A 14,323-nucleotide genomic window follows, 5' to 3' on the forward strand; every position below is an offset into this window, starting at 1 on the left:
CCGCTACTGGATTTAAACTCGATGTAAGCCCCTCTTTCCTTCCCGGGCGCTGCTCTGACTGGCCCTTGCTTTGTCTGCCTCGGATGTCATGTGTGTCCCTTGTTTACAATAGTTTTCCTGAAGTTCCTGTCCTGGCCGCTCCCAGCCCGCCAGCAGTGCGGCTCCCGGGTCTAAGATCCTGCTCCCACAGGGGACTCCTGCCTTCCGATACGCACGAATGAGATAGTCCGTGCGCTGCCACCCGGGAACGCAGGTAGACCTGCGCAGTGCGTGGCTGTGGTTAACTGTGAAATGAATCATCGCCTGTCAATTTTTCAGACTGCTTATGTGTGGCATCTCCTCACAGCGTGCTCATGTGTGACATTTAAATGCCTATGTGTGGCACTATACCATGATTATGGACACGGAATGAAACACATTTCACAACTTTAACCTCTTTTGCGCAACGCGAGCCTCTAGAAATGTCAGCAATGCTTATAAAGTACTTATTCCTCCGTTGCAAGACATGCAGATTGTTGTACAATTTGCTGTAAAGAGTTAGCTTCTGCCTTGTAACTGCATCAGGTCATGGCAAGGCATTTGTTGGACGGTGAGAAGCTGCTGCCCCTGTCCAAAAAGGACCCTCCCCCATCGTTGAGTGTGATACTTTCAGCCATGACACGCTGGCTACGCTACTTTTGCGTTCTGGGATTTGTAGTCGTTTTACATATGGGCTGTTGGCTACAGTCAGAACTCAAAATGTCTTGCAGGCCAGCATCCTTGTTACAGCTGTCGCTCAATGAGGGTCAGTTTTGAACATCATAGAACGATGTTAAGTCCAGTGTTGGGCAGAAAGGCCAACAAAAGTAGATCAGGATGAAGATGAAGGTGGATCACCTGACACCTATGTTTGATCCTTTGAAGAAGCAGAGCAGTGTTAAATTAGAACACTTACTTTCAATGTGGGCGAGAGAGAGGTTGATTTGGCAGCAATTTTACAGTTGCTACCAGAGATATAGGTCCTCATTACAACATTGGCGGTAAATCCCGCTTACCGCCGTGCAGAAGACCGCCAACGCACCGCTGCGGCGGAATTCCGCTACAGTTATTACAACCCACAGGCCGGAATCCACCAAAATCCAGACACCCACACAAGTCCGCCACACCAAAGGTCAGTGATAAACTGGCGATAATAAAACCTCCACCGTCACGCCAACAGGAATACGCCCACACTATCACAACCCACGAATCGACTCAGCGGTCTTTCAACTGCGGTATTCCATTGGCGGTACACACCTCCACACTCAAAATACACACACTTTTACAAAACACAGCCACATTGGACAATTCAAAATACTCACACCTGATACACATACACACACCACTCACACACACTCAATACAATATAAAACACCCACCCACATCACCCACAAACCCCTACGACAAAAATTTCGAAAGAAGCACAGCGAGAGAGAGACACCACCATCAACAATACTAGCATCCACAGGCATACAACACCATCACTCACACAACGTCCATGCACCTCAGACAACACACACAAACACATCCCCTCCCACATCACAACACACACCACCCACACCACACCATGGCATCGCAAAGACACCCCAGGTTCTCTGAGGAGGAGCTCAGGGTCATGGTGGAGGAAATCGTCCGGGTAGAGCCACAGCTATTCGGATCGTAGGTGCAGCACACCTCCATAGCTAGGAAGATGGAGCTATGGCACAGAATCCTAGACAGGGTCAATGCAGTGGGACAGCATTCAAGAACACGGGATGACATCAGGAAGAGGTGGAACGACCTACGGGGGAAGGTGCGTTCCGTGGTCTCAAGACACCAGATTGCAGTTCAGAGGACTGGCGGCGGACCCCCACCTCCTCCCCCACAACTAACAACATGGGAGGAGCAGGTCTTGGCTATACTGCATCCTGAGGGACTCGCAGGAGTAGCAGGAGGAATGGACTCTGGTAAGTCAAATCTTAACTATTACATCCCCCACCCTTCCTGCATGCTATCACATACCCCACCCTCACCCCCATCACTCCAATACCTCACATATGCCCCACTATCACAACCCACACATCCTGCATGCAACAACAAAGCATGGACACCCATCACCCAAGCATGTCCACTACAGATACCGACACAGATCCCCAAACCAACTATCACACAAGGTCCTACACAGGAATGCAAGCACTGGAGTACAGGGTCACCCATCCATTGCACACAATGGCACACACAGATGCAATAATCATGCCTTTACACCCCTGCAGGACCCCTACCCAACGTCACTGGACAGGAGGATCCAGACATGTCCACTCCCCCCACAGAAGAGGCCCACAGTGATGACAGCAGCTCTGTCCAACTGGATCAAGATTACCAGCCCGGCCCATCTGGGACCTCGGGACAGTCGGTTCCCCTGACACTGGCACATGCCACCACAGAGCCTCCCCCCTCAGGAAACACCAGCACAGCACCCACCCAGCAGGCCCATCCCTTTGCCCCTAGGACACGTCAAGCAGCAGTGTGTCCACCACTACAGGGAACCCAGGCAAACCCACCACCATAAGAAAATCAGAGACCTGGGGGCAGTGGCAGTGGGCACACGGTTCAGGGGACAGAGGCACAGGAAAACAGGGGAACTCGGAGGACTGCTGTGCGACAGGGGGAGGGCAGGCCCAGGGAACCCACTCTCCACGAGGCCCTCTCCAACATCATGGGAGCGACCCATCATTCCCAGTAGACGATGGCAACGGTACTGGCCAAATTTCGAGAGACGTAGCGGCTGCAGGAGGAACAGTATTTGGGGATCAGGGAGGAACTCAAGTCCATCAACACCACCCTGGTCACCATTGTAGGGGTGCTGAAGGACCTTGTGAACACCAGGAGGGACACTGTGGCACAACAAGGGGCCCCTGACACTAGCCTGGATGATGAACAGCCCACCACCTCCGCCGGCGCTAGTGGACAGGAGGCACCGCCACAGGACCACAACACCAGCACCCCACCCCCTGCAGATGGAGAACCACCCCGCAAACGGTCCCTGAGATCCAGGACAAAGACAGAGAACAATGCCAAGACCCCCGCCAGGAAATGAGACCACCCTGAATGTCATCCTTCTGTCCCACTTCGTCACCCTGTCCATCCATCAACTACCCTAGCTCCACTTCCTATGCCCCTTTGGACAATGCACCTGTGAAACAAATTGACTGGACTCTGCCATGGACAATCCTCCACCATCACCCTGGCCATTTTACAACCCCCTCCACTAATTTGCACTGAAATAAACACCCTTGAATCACAAAACAATCTTCAGTCAGTCTGTGCTTTCACAAATGTGTATTTGTAATAGCAATGTCGATTGTATTGTCAACATACCTATATCACACAGCTCTAGTCCATGAGGTAATATAGCAGAGGTCAAACAGTGGGACCCACATCTGTGAAATGGAAAGGCAAAGGTCAGGGTCCATACACTGGGTGAAAGTGACAGACATATGATAGGTCTAACAATTGTATGAGATGTGTGAGCCAGTGACATCTTCTTACCTGTGTCTCACTGGAAGTATTGCTGGATAACGTTGTTTCTGTTGTCGAAATCCTCTTCTTCTGCCTCCTCTTCTTCACTGTCCACAGGCTTCACAGCTGCCACAAGACCTCCTTCTGGACCATCCTCCTGCAGAAAAGACACCTGTCATCACAAAGCCAGGTTGTGCAGCATAAAGCAGGCCACGATGATCTGGCACACCTTCTTTGGTGAGTAGTAGAGAGAACCACCTGTCATATGGAGGCACCGGAACCTGGACTTCAGGAGGCTGAAGGTCTGTTCAATCACTCTCCTAGTTCACCCATGTGCCTCATTGTAGCGTTCCTCTGCCTTTGTCCTGGGATTTCTCACTGGGGTCAGTAGCCACGACAGGTTGGGGTACCCAGAGTCACCTGCAAATGTCGAGGGACAACTGTTAGACACACACTAACCCTTAGGGACAACCCCAGACCCAGACAACTATTCACACAGTATAGGGTCCTTGTCCTCACCTATTAGCCACACACGGTGCCTCTGGAGTTGCCCCATCACATAAGGGATGGTGCTATTCCTCAAAATGTAAGCATCATGCACTGAGCCTGGAAACTTGGCATTCACATGGGAGATGTACTGGTCGGCCAAACACACCATCTGCATATTGAATGGTAGCTCTTCCGGTTTCTGTACACCTGTTCACTCCTGCGGGGGTACCAATGCTACATGTGTCCCATCAATGGCACCTATGATGTTGGGGATATGTCCCAGGGCATAGAAGTCACCTTTCACTGAGGGCAAATCCTTCACCTGAGGGAAAATGATGTAGCTGCGCATGTGTTTCAGCGGAGCAGACAACACTCTGGACAACACGTTTGAGAACATAGGCTGCGACATCCCTGATGCAATGGCCACTGTAGTTTGAAAAGACCCACTTGCCAGGAAATGGAGTACTGACAGGACCTGCACTAGAGGGGGGATTCCTGTGGGGTGGCGGATAGCTGATATCAGGTCTGGCTCCAACTGGTCACACAGTTCGTGGATTGTTGCACGATCAAGTCTGTAGGTGACTATTACGTGTCTCTCTTCCATTGTCGACAGGTCCACCAGCGGACTGTACACCAGAGGATGCCGCCATCTCCTCACCTGCTCCAGCGGACATGCCCTATGGACAAGAACAGCGAGCAGAGAGCCAGCCAACACTGAGGTATTAAAAAATGTATTATTGCACACATTTGTCAATCCACAATGTGCCAGTCACTGTGTGTATGCAAGGCCTAGATAGGTGTGACGCATTTAAAAATAATGCCATGTGGCCCCCTGAAATGGCGGCTGCCTCACCTGTAAGGTGGGACAAGGGGATATGAGGTAACTGCCGGGCGTTCTACACCGTCGCGGTAGGAGGTCGAAGACCGCACCGCAATCCTGCATTGATTAACATTGGGCACTATGGGTCCCAGGAGCCAATGATGATGTACGCCGGCGGTGACGGTATGATACCTGACCTTCGACAGGAGAGGACCTACACTGCAAGTGCTGCTGTGACCTCAGTCTGGAAGCGACGATGGCTCATATGTCTGGGGAAAGGGCCCCTGCCTTCACTTCGGAGGAGTTGGAGAAGTTAGTGGATGGGGTCCTCCCCCAGTACACGCTACTCTACGGTCCTCCAGACAAACAGGTGAGTACACTGTGAGCATGCTGTATGGGCAATGCCTGTTTGGAGTGGTGTGGATGGAAGATACGGGGGGGACTGAGGCCTGCATGAGTGTATGTGCATCAGGGCAAGGGTGGGAACGTGGGTCAATGACTGTGATGGTCCGGACAGTTAAAGTTTTTCCTTTTCCCCTGTACTATTCCTCTATGTCAGTGCCCACCAGAAGAAGGATATTTGGCGTGCCATTGCCAAGGATGTCCTGACCGTGGGGGGCCACCACAGACGGAGCACCCACTGCTGGAAAAGATGGTAGGACATTCGCCGCTGGAGCAAGAAGACGGCGGAGGCCCAGCTGGGGATGGCCTTCCAACGTGGGAGGGGTGCCCGTCGCACCATGACCCCCCTCATGTTCCGGATCCTGGCGGTGGCCTATCCGGAGTTGGATGGGCGCTTGAGGGCATCACAGCAGTCACAACGGGGTGAGTAGAGTCACGTCCATCTGACTCTGCGCGCATTACGAGGTGTCTGGGTGGGGGAGGTGGGCTGTGGGTTCCCCTAGGCCACGGCGAGTTTTGTAGGCAAAGTCGCTTTGTGAGGCAGGCTATGTGGCAGCCCAACCCCACCAGTGGTAAGAGCCAACTACACCTAGTCAGGCTCCTGTGACTTCCATGTGTGCAGAAATTGGGCATAGGCCTTGTACCCCATGTCCCTGTGATTAATTAGGGAACTGTAAGTGCATGGCGTAGTGCAGAGGGCTGCTGTGTCTGTAGTGTCCGCCAACTGTAGTGGTATTGCATGCACTGAACATGTCTTTCTTCTGCCCCCCCCCCCTTTTTGTGGTCTCCCTGTTCTTGTGTGCATTAGCATCATCAGGCAGAGGAGCAGTGGCAGCGGAGCAGGAACGAGCTGCATCCCACATGGCCCTGGAGGGTGAGACAACAGAGTCTGAAGCCACCAGTGGGACAGAGGGCGAGGGGAGCTCCACGGTAGGGACAGGAGGTGACATCAGCGACAGCGACACTTCCTCTGATGGGAGCTCCCTTGCGGTGGTGGGCCCCTCTGTGCCCCCCGCATCAACAGGTACAGCCGCCACCCCCCCTACCAGTGGCTGCCCACCCAGGAGGGTGGGCGTCTCCTTCGCCCCAGGCACCTCGGGCCCTGCCCCAGTCAGCCCTGCTGCCCTCAGTGAGAAGGCTATTGACCTCATGAAATCCCTCACTGTTGGGCAGTCTACCATTCTGAATGCCATCCAGGGTGTAGAGAGTCAGTTGCAACAAACAAATGCATACCTGGAGGGCATTCATTCTGGCCAGGCAGCCCAACAGAGAGCATTTCAGGCTCTGGCCTCAGCACTGATGGCAGCCATTGGCCCTGTGTCCAGCCTCTCCCCTCCAACTTCCTCCACCAAGACCCAATCCCCTGTACCTCAGCCTATCCCAAGTACACCATCAGACCAGCATGCACACACCTCAACACACAAGGGTGGCTCTGGCAAACATAAGCACCACACATCCCACAGGCACTCACACAAGCATCAAACCCATGCACACATACCAACATCCACTGCCTCCACTGTGTCCCCCTCCTCCACGTCTCCCTCCTCCCTCCCTGTCTCGTCTCCACTCACACCTGCATGCACTACAGCTTCAGCCAATACCTCCATCACCAGCACGCCCATCACCACACACCGCTCACGTGCACTCACCACCCCCACTACCATTCACACATCCCCTGTGTCCTCTACCAGTGTGTCTGTGAGCCCTCCTCCCAAACTACACAAACGCAGCCACACACCCACCCAGCAGCCATCCACCTCACAACAACCTCCAGCCCATGCACCTTCACCCAAAGTCAGCAAACGTACACCTCCTACAACCACTACCTCTTCCTCCACTCCCAAACCCCATCCATCTACCCTTCCCAGTGTGTCTAAAAAGCTTTTCCTGTCTAATATTGACCTCTTCCCTACTCATCCCCCCTGTCCACCCCCTAGGGCCCGCCTTTCCAGGTCCCAACCCAGCACCTCAGCCACCACATCACCGGGCACAGTGGTGCCAGCAACTGCGGGCTTTTGGAGTGCGCCAAGCAACAGGGCTGCCAGTGTTCTACGGAGCGAGGGCAAGGACATGCCGCCACCTCCAAAAGTAAAAAAGTTGCCCACATCCCGGAGGGAGAAGGCGAAAACACCTGCTACCAAGGGCTCAGGCAAAACAAAAGTGGATAGTGGCAAGACAGCTGCGCCACCATCCAAGGTGGGGAAAGGCCAGAAAATCAAGGGCAGGTCCACGTCGACGCCAAACTGCACGGCGGACAAGACCGCCACCAGCACTGCAGTCACTAAGGCCGCCACCAGCACCGCAGTCACTGAGCCCGCCACCAGCACTGCAGTCACTGAGCCTGCCACCAGCACTGCAGTCACTGAGCCTGCCACCAGCACTGCAGTCACTGAGCCCGCCACCAGCACTGCCGCCACAAAGACTGCCGCCACAGAGCCCTCCGTCAACACCGATGCCACAGATGAGGATGAAGCACTCTGGGCACAAAGCCCCTCCAGAACCAGTGGAGTATCACATCCACTACCTCAGTCCTTGGCAGGATGAAGCACTCTGGGCACAAGGCCCCCTCCAGAACCAGTGGAGTATCACATCCACTACCTAAGTCCTTGGCAGGATGAAGCACTCTGGACACCAAGTCCCCTCCAGAACCAGTGGAGACTGTTATCCACTTGAGAGACTGTGGCTTTGCACTCCCCAGGATAAAGCAATGGGCAACCCACCAACTGGAGAGACTTGAAAGACTGTGGCTTTGCACTCCCCAGGATAAAGCAGTGGGCAACCCACCCACTTGAGAGACTTGAGAGACTGTGGCTTTGCACTCCCCAGGATACAGCAGTGGGCAACCCACCTACTTGAGAGACTTGAGAGACTGTGGCTTTGCACTCCCCAGGATAGAGCAGTGGGCAACCCACCCACTGGAGAGACTTGAGAGACTGTGGCTTTGCACTCCCCAGGAATAAGCAGTGGGCAACCTACCCACTTGAGAGACTTGAGAGACTGTGGCTTTGCACTCCCCAGGATACAGCAGTGGGCATAGGCCCCCCTCGTGGAGCTGGCGTTGTGCACTCATCCGGCTGAGGTCCCCCTCCTTCCCTTCCCCCTGAGGTGCCTGTTTCATTTCGATCTGATGTCCCTGCAGTGTTCTCTCCATTTTGAGTCTGGTATCGAGTGTGGGCCTCGCCCATGCGTTTTGGGCCCAGTGGTCCACGGACTATGAAAGGTGCACTATCCAGACTTGTGTAGTTGGTGTACATAATTGTTTATACTGTATTTCAAGTTTTATCTAATGGATTTTTATTTATTACAATCTTTCAACTCATTTCTTTTTGTCCTTGCGTTCTTCCAGGGGGGTGTAAATGTAATGTTGCAGCATGTATTTGTGTGTATGGTGTTGTGGGTGAGGGTGGGGATGTTGCATGTTGCGTGTGTGTGTGTCACTCTCTTTTCCCTCCTCCCTCCCTTGTGTTGTAGGTGCAGTACTCACCGTGGTGGTCGCCGCCATCTTTCGTGCTCCTGGTAGAGGAGCAGGAATACCATTGCAGGGAGTATTTGGAGTTCTGGCTCCATGGCGTCCTCGTTCCTCGTGGGGTGTGGAGAGGTGAGTGTTTTCCTTTCCAAGTCCTGTTTCCGCCGTGTTTTTGTTCGCGTTGGTTCTGCCCCAGAAAAGGTGGCGGATTGGCCTCTCATAATAGTGTGGGCGGTACATTGTCTTCCGCCTGTCTGTTGGCGGTGACCGCCGCAGTGTTTGTTTCTACTGCCGTGGCGGTCAGAGTGTTAAAGTGGCTGTCTATGTTGACGGTTTCCGCCATGGTCGTGATTCCATTTTATTTACTGCCGGCCTGTTGGCACTCTACCGCCGCTTTAACACCGACCTCCAGGGTTGTAATGAGGGCCATAATGCCTTGCCATGTTTTGGAGACTTTTACAACAGACATTTCTGCATAGGTACCACTTGTAGCTTGCACACACAAACATCTCTAGTAACCCATGCTCTCTTTTTCACACACTGCAACAGCTGGCACAATACACACTTTAGGTTGTTGTCGGTTTAATCTCTTATTTTATACAGACTCATTTCGTTCACGGCGACTTTCAGGTTTCATCGCTTCTGTTATAAAGTGATATGAACTTATCATCAATCTGGACTGTGAGTTAAATATTTGTAGTTAGAATGTGGGTCTATAATTATCAGCAACTTTGTTTTTATTTGTTTATGCTTGCCTCTTTCGTTTGGCATTTTTACTTTGAAGCCACTGTCATTCTAAGGAAATGGAAATGGAGGCGCATGACCATTATTTATAAGGTGGGGCACTAGTGATGACAGGCCAGGAAGAGCAACAGGGAAAGCAACAGCTTCTTCACAGGTCTGAGAGGGAACAACAAGGTGCATGTGCTCAACAAAGAGGACGCATCTCTCTACTGCCAAATAGCAACATTATTAAGGACGAGGACCCTCACCCACCCTTAGGTGGCATGTTTCATCATTGGGTCCCTCCTCGAACCAGGACCATTTTTTTCTCACCAGCCTCTGAATGTGTGAGGTGCCTGCTCTGTCGTCAGCTATAATGCAGTCCTCTGATTCACTTGGTCAACAAGTATAGACTGTAGAGAACAGTATTTGTGACAGGCAAAACAAGTAATAAAGTACTGGCAGGCCAGAGAGCGTCACCGCCTCAATGCAATGGCCTTCAGATGGACCAAGGGCTCTCTAATTGAATCTTGCTTGATACTGCGGCTGCATGGTCTGGCAATCACTTGTACAGCACAGAAGCCATGGACCTAGATCCACTCAGGAACACAAAGAATAGGTTGGTGAGTGAGAGAACTCACCAGCTCTCTGACAAGCGAGTCCGCGTGAACCAAATTCTCCCACATGACTGATCTCATAGGCTGGTGTCAGTCTAGTGGGCAGATCCCTCTGGCAAGCTGCGGGGAGCACACATGGGTCCTGCCATACATTTACTCATTGAGGGCAGCAGGAAACTCCAAGGGGGCAATCCGAACACATGCAGTCTGGCCAATCACAATGTCAAGTCCATGTGTATGATAACCAGGGGAGAGCACCTCTTATTGCCTTAGACAGCAGACTGAACAGAAACATATTTATATCTCTGTGCGGCACCAGTTTGGCAAATGTGTAAGGCCCACACAACCAGAGGCACTGTAAAAGTGAGCAAGCTACTCGCTCTGATCACATAACAATGACAGGACCTTGTGGTAGTGAGAAGAAATCCACCAAATGTGTTATTCTAACCCTTAATGTGTGGCACTTGGCAGGGCTGATAAATAAGTACAGGGGCCCAAACATTTTTCTAAAGAGTCTGCCACCAGTACTGCTGAGTGTCTGGATAGGCAATACTGAGCACGGACGCAGCTAGACCTGAACTTTGAAGGGGTTGGTGGTGGGGTGGGGTTAGGTAGGTTAAACAGGCCAACCAAAGGAGGTATGGCTAACACTTCAAACAATGCAGCAGATCTATCATTAAAGTCCATACAAGAAAATAGAGTGATAAATTGTGCTTTTTAAAAATACTGGTCAATCCCGATATGACAACCTGTTTTAGTGAATTTTGACAGTATTATTAGGTTACTGATAGATCTTTAAAAAGGAGATTACTGATTTGACAACTGATAAGCTGCTTCTACAGATTCCAATAGAAGGTACTTTAGAACCGGTTTCGCAAAGTTGTTTCAAGACAATGATCCTTTCTATTCTCCAGAAGTTCCTTCCATGAAATGACAATGAGCTCATGAAAGATTTTAAATTTTATCTTCAGAAAGATTCTTCTGTCTGTTGACCAAAGGTGTTTTCCAGTTTGCTCACTAGAGCATTGCAACATATGCTTGTTGAGGCCACACACAAGTACTTGTCTGAGAATATTCAGCTTGGGTGTGATTTCTAATGCATCTTCCATTCCTCCTGAGATTGAATAAGTGCATGCCAATCAGTTGGAAGTATTACTGCCTTTCAATTACTTGATCAGGAATATGTGCCATCCAAACTCAATAAAAATAGTTATTATAGCACCCCACATTGAGCAGTTTTCATATAAGATGACTGAGGTACTTCCATGCAGGAAGCCACTAGGTCTAAAGAATTGGCCAAAAATATGTCCCTTGAAATAACCTTGCTACAAATGGTGTTCTAGCATGCAAAGACTACAACTATTCATTCAACTTCCAGAACAGATGAACACATAGAATGTGTGGCTATTGGCAACATCCTGCAAACAGGTCACTTCAGTATAAACAGAAATAGTGCCTTTTAATAGTATGCTTTAACAGCCATACTTTAAATTCTGTTCTGAAGTCCCCAGTATATAAATTGTCAAATCCACTAAAATATCACTGCAGTTTTTAAAATCCTGCAAGGCAGATGTGAATTATAAAATTCAGCATTTGTTACAAATTTCTAGAAAAGTCCTTTGAGAAGAATGGACATATTTTCTTTTCTTTTAGTTTCTAAATGTCTTTACTAATTATAGCAATTAGCCTGGCCTGGGCACAGAAAGGGACAACCTTCAATAGGGCAAAAGGGAGACAGTAGGCAGACAGCATGGAGATCCGTTTGTCGTGATAAAACTGGAAGAAGTAGTGTTAGTACACAAAGTACTGTTTTCATTGTGTAGTGCTTTTGCATTTCCAACTTATTTTACCCAAAATTAAGTTATCCTGCTGTTGACAGACACAGGCTTAGTTTTACAAAAGAATAAGGTTTCATGAGCATTTTCTGCCAAATTTCACTAGTTTGAAGAGGAAGAGGGAGGGCAGAGTAATGAAATCCCTACACACGGTGAGAGGGGAGGTACTGCTGCTGTATAGACACCATCCTAGAGAAAAACTACAAGGCCTATATAAAAGCAATTCTACACGCCACAGAATGCTCTCTGAGAAATTGATCATAGAGGCATTTATTTAGGTGGCAAAAGTAATGTTTCTGGTTAGACTTAAATGATATGTTCAGGCTTCGTATAGCTGAGCTGTCTCTCAGTCTACTCATAGGTCATGCATCCAACACCTGAGCTGTCCCTTAACTTACAATGTTCCATCGCCAGAGCACAAGACCTATAGCCCATCCTTTCTGCTAGATTGCTTCTAAAATTGCAACAGGCTCTACATTTAGTGCCTGAAGACACACAATGGTTATACTGAAAACCTTAGCATGCAAGAAAGAAATTGAGATGAGTTGTTACTTAGGAAGTGCAACAAATGCCATACAGCGTCTTGGTGCAAAAAAAGACAACATTGGAAAAGAGATAAAGAAAATCAATAACATAAATGAATTTTAAGAGCATTCCTAAACTTAGAGTAGCACTCCATTGGTACGTGCCAAGATGGAGTGCATTCCAAAGAGAGGACACAACAAAAGAGAAGGTGTATACCCCTCACCCCCCTTAAATCCCACTTACTGAGCCTTTCTAAATTTGGGGACAGATAGCAGGAGTGAAGAGCCAAAATGAAGGAATCACTTAGACTTGAAAGCAACACATAAACAGCATGTGGCCTGTTTCATAATAGGCTCTATGGGCAAAGCAAAGCACCCTATTATGGATCCTTCTAGAAACTGGCAACTAGTGCAACTTACACCAAGCCCTGTAGAATTTATCACATTTCTCTAAATTCATGACAAGTCATGCTGCCCTATTCTGAATGTATTGAAGGTGATTTCTGAAGGCCTACACACCAAACAATGTCTTAGGTCAATGAGGAAGGAGGCATCACTGTAATATTGTCCAGCATCTTTTGTTACAGCTACAGGGCAGTCTCTGTTCCTAATTTAGGCTTTTAACTCACCCAGCTAGCGTGTAGTAACTGGTGCTTTCCAAGAGGTACAGAAAGTCATTGACCCAGAACATCTAATACATTTTAGTGACTGCTGGCAAAAGAAAGATGAGTCCATAGTTAGCTCTGCCCGTGGACCAAGTATGACTTCTTCAAAAGGAGTTTGATAACCCCTTTCTTCCATCCACTAGTGACAGTGTCAAATGAAAACAGTCATTAAGAATAAAGGTAAAAACAAGTGTAACAATTGCAGATAAAGGTTTTAAAGTCCTGATAGGACATACACGATCTAGGGTATTAGACATTATGAAGTTAGAGCAGGTAGAGAGATGAGCAAACTAGGTCGGCTTGGTGACCTCAAACTTAGACTAATGCATTTCCAGTTTTTAGATATCTTCTTGATAGTTGCACAAAGACAGATTTGGAGACAAAGGTCATGGTGCCCGGTTATGTAGAATTCGGGTGATAGTGTATCCAATAATTGACGCTACCATGATACAAGGTATTGAATGGGCAGAATGAATAACTTCTCCTGCACTCTCCACCTCAGAATAAAGCTTAACATGTGGAATTGGTGTTTAACACACTGATTACTCCTTGTTTTGCATTTATGTCTTAGCAATTTATCTGTAAGAATTTTCTCAGTCTTTAGTTAATGAAATCTCTCAGAAGAAAACTGCAGAATTCAGAACTCGCTTGAGTGTGCAAACATTAATTTGTACATGGACTGGAATTTAAAAAACAAATTTGAATCAGGTTCTAAGTAAAATCCATAGGTATTATATAATGGAGGGATCGATTATGTTAATCGAGATTTGCCTAGCTCTGTATAGACATTAGTATGGCCTCACAGAGTTGTATTTTTTGAGTATGTTGTTTTGTATTGTAGTTGTATTTATCCAGTGCTTCATGCTCTTAATGAAGTACCAATCTGCCTTTGCATGATGCAGCACACATACAAAGAGGAAAAATGGGGAGAAATAAAGATATTTCTCTCCGTTGTATCACTCTTGCGCCACCCCAGGGGTGACATAGGCTTTTGACGCATTCCCAGGTTTACAAAAGCTTCTAAATCTGGGAATGCATCAAAATCCAATTATGTTGTATGGGAACACCCGCACAACACCCATGGAAACGCTGCCCTGATGCAAAGGAAGGCAATAAAGCGACTTGAGCTGCGTTGCCTTACTCCATATCCACAAGCAGTGAAAAGCCACACAGAGTGGCTTACTGTGGCCTTGTAGATATAGATCAGCAACTTGCGTCGCTGGTGCGTCACTGAAAGTGATGCACCGGCACTGCAGGCTGCTTGTA

Source organism: Pleurodeles waltl, chromosome 6 (assembly GCF_031143425.1).
Source record: "Pleurodeles waltl isolate 20211129_DDA chromosome 6, aPleWal1.hap1.20221129, whole genome shotgun sequence".
In the NCBI taxonomy this organism is placed as follows: domain Eukaryota; kingdom Metazoa; phylum Chordata; class Amphibia; order Caudata; family Salamandridae; genus Pleurodeles; species Pleurodeles waltl.